The sequence below is a fragment of the Eufriesea mexicana genome, unplaced genomic scaffold (genome assembly GCF_001483705.2).
Source record: "Eufriesea mexicana isolate 0111107269 unplaced genomic scaffold, ASM148370v2 scaffold5826, whole genome shotgun sequence".
Taxonomy (NCBI): Eukaryota; Metazoa; Arthropoda; class Insecta; order Hymenoptera; family Apidae; genus Eufriesea; species Eufriesea mexicana.
Window position 1 is genome coordinate 108,525 of NW_016913738.1, and position 3,843 is coordinate 112,367.

Below are 3,843 nucleotides of genomic sequence, written 5' to 3' on the forward strand. Positions count from 1 at the left end.
ATAGGCGATAGAATAAGCAGTGATGTAAATATAAAAATGATTTATTATAAGCTAAAACCTATTCTAAGCGCTAATAACTCTCAGCTGACTCTCACTCGCTATCTCTCAAAAACCCTATGACTGACTCTAAAACACGCACTGCCTCTTCCGCGTCCTTGTACTCTTATTTAAACCTTGCACTCTGTCTTCTTTTATACTCATTTTCTCTTTTTCATTCGGTGGATCACGTATCCTAAACACTCAGACGCATTCCTAGGCTTTCACTCTTCACTTGCATTCGGTTCTATCATAAACATCCCTTACATTCGATCCTCTTGCATGCGATCACTTTACTTCTAAGCCCAAACACTATAGACATTCTTTCAAAACCGTATTTGTTCCTTTCCTACATTATATTATATTTATATTATATAAATGACACTTTTTTGGCACTCGTGAAATTAATATAGAAAATGTGGCTGAAGACAATGAAAATCGTCTAATTTTGTAATTCCCTTTGCTTAGGTTCACCAGTAGCAGCCTTCAGCAGCAATAAAGAAGTTGGAAATTTATTTCTCATACGTTCTATTTCATATTTATAGACTCTACTTTATATTCATACTCCTGTTTGTATGAATATAACAGCTACGTTACACAGAGGAGTATTTGGTCTAAAATAAATTTTCACGAAATCCTGTGCGATCTAAATAGAAATGAAACCTTAACATTCTTTAATCGACGGATTTCTCGTTACGCAAATAAAAATTATTCAAAATCAGTAATAGAGGATTTTGAACAGCGATTAAACGAAATAATTTGCAACGCAGTCACAGACAGAGTATCGCTATATAAAATACAGAAGACTTCAAAAGAAATTCGATCACATACATCGCAGTCTCCGTTATAGCAAATAGGAAATCCATGTATAAGCTGTAGGACGAAATATGAAAAGATTAAAAGGTCGAAAAAAGTCTGGCTGACCCTAACTATGGCTTCCCAAATCTTGTCAAAGGAATCGGCGCGCCTCGAAAAACCCTAAATGCACCCTCGTCATGTCCTTTTGTACTATGCGTCCCTTCTCTCTGATCAGGCTGACTACCTCGCGTTCCAGGCCTTGTGGTCCAGGCTCACTTGTCATTGTGACGCTGCGATAACAGTCTTGTCTCCAGAAGGAGCTCTGACAGCTGCATCTTGTTACTTAATTTATAATTTATCTAAATTAATTTATAATATATTTAAAATTATATGTCTTCGTGGGTGAAAAATTAATACAAAACGAAAAATAAATGGAAAAAGAATTATTAATTATAGTCGGGAGATCGAACCCCTGGCCATCAGCGTAGAAATTTTCGAATATCGTCGTTAGGCCATAACGGCATTTGATAAATATCGATAACTATTCGGTAGAAATGGGTAGTTAAGAATAATAATGCTTTAAGCATAAATATCTTAAAAACTGTTAAGTAGTTGCCCTTATAATGGAATGTTTTCTTGAATTGGATGACTAAATCTACAAAACTGCAAAGTTTAAAGTAAATCCATGACCCAAAAGACTTGCACTTTCCTTGTTAGTCATCACTAACCAACTAAGCAATACGTGCTATAGGTCACCCTAATAGGTCCCTATTCTGAATTGTATATAAACCTACGTAACCCCAATAAAGCGAATCATTCAGGTTATCAGACATCCAGCGTTAAACTTCAACCTTTTCAATACGTTCCAAGAAACCAATAGTTTTCTGGCTTTTCTGGTTTTATTTTTTATAAAACCATTATCGTCCCGTGGCATCATCGCGGTTTTCAGATACCAGAGAGAAGATCCTAGGTTCATGGCAACTCTATGCTTGACACGTGTAATGCAGAATCGTGTGATCATGTGATTCGAGACTTTGAGTAGTCGTCTTCGAACTACCCCTTACATCTTGAAATATTCAAAGAGTAATCACTCGTTCTACCAGATTTATAGGAAAATGCAAGTAAATTCGACGCAACGATGCCAGCCTCAGTCACTTTTGAGCCACAAGAGTGTAAACATTTAACCCTTTGGTCTGCAACCACGTGTGAGACTCGTGGTCAGGTTTTCGAGGCAAAACTGATTATCACGAGTCTGGCTCGTGGTACATCGGTCGGGTCAAAACTGACTATCACGGGGCTGGCTCGTGGTATATCGGTCGGGCCAAATGTGAACACCACGTGTCACACCCTTGATTTGTTGATGTGCCCCACTTCATTTATTATCCTTTATTGCTTGTTTTTAATTTTTCACTTGTATTTCTGTAATTTGTTAAATTAACTTTTCCTGAATTACATTTTTCTTATAGATACGACACCCTATGTAAGTTGTGTGCGATTGGTATAACTTAAGATAGATTTTCCGAGGCCTGGAATGACTCGAAGGCTAGACAGTTCTGTTTACATTTTAGGACCACTTATCTTCTTGATCTTAATCTTAAATCGTAGGACAAGGGGTTAAAGAAAGGTACTAGTACAACGATTAAAAGTCTGAATAAAGTTTGTACCTATGACGGATTTTAATTCCCAGTACAATTTAAAACAAAATATCAATCCTCTTCGTAACTACCTGCGACAATATACGCATTAGACAAACAGACGTGCGGCTATTAGCTTACTACGATAAAATTCGCGTATTTTATAGGTAGTAATATTAGATAAAATTAGAGCAGCAATATCTAAAGTGCACGGATAGCTGTGGCTATTCGAGCCTAGTCTAGAACGTATGATAATAGCGCGATATAAATAGTTGGCAGAATTCCAGGTGAGTTAATTGCTAGATCAACGGCAGTTTCGTTTCCTCGGCGCGAGCGCGTTCGAATAAGCTAATTTTTTCTTGGCAAAAAGAAGCCCAAGCTCGCAGGATATTCCTGTTTAATGCACCTCCTCTGCTAGGCCGATATTCGAATCTCATTCGCGAGATTAAATCTCTCTCTCGCGCGACGCGTGTTACGTAGCGTTCTTATGACGGACGAATATTCCAAATGGCAACGGAGTATAATTGCGGAATAAGTCGAGCTCCGTGGCGGGAGAGGAAACTTAAGGAGCAGAGCGCGACGCGTGTTACGTAGCGTTCTTATGACGGACGAAAATTCCAAAGGGCAACGGAGTATAATTGCGGAATAAGTCGAGCTCCGTGGCGGGAGAGGAAACTTAAGGAGCAGAGAAACAGGCAGAAGAATTTCATATTATTAAAGCGAAATAGAACGATGTTTGCTGAATACATAAGAGGCTTTCGTACGCGGTTTTCGTACATTCCGGGGTACATAATCGCTGTAAAATAAACAAGCATTGTTCGGACATCTTTGTCTGCGTTTACCTCTGTATGTTTAACAACCAAAAGAATAATTAGTCGCTACGCTTCCTGAAAGGTACGTTAAAGGCGCGTTTCCCCTCGTACGTAGAAAATAAGATACTTTAAACCACTTTCCTCTTTCGTGTCATCTTGAATTCGTTTGAAAAGATTTCTAAGGGAAAAGAGAACGTTTTGATTGCATATTTCGAGAGTAAGTTAATATTCTCTGTATTCTTTCGTTACTTAAAAGCCACTCGAATCTCCAAAGCGAATATGTATGGAAACTAACTATATCGTTGAAAGTATGTCCGAAGGCACATTGACGATTCTCCTTATGTGAAGATACTTTAAAAAACAGCGATGCGTGGAAAGCCCGGGGCACTTTGAATTATAAGCGTCCAATGAGCATCGAAACCGAAGAAAAAGAGAGAAAGAGAAAAAGAGAGAGAAATAGAAACAGGTAGTGTGAAAATCAGATAAGAAAGGCGAAAGTTGGGAGGAAAAAAAGGAATAGGATCCCATAGGCAGCTGCGTGTTGGCCAGATTTTCTTATCGCT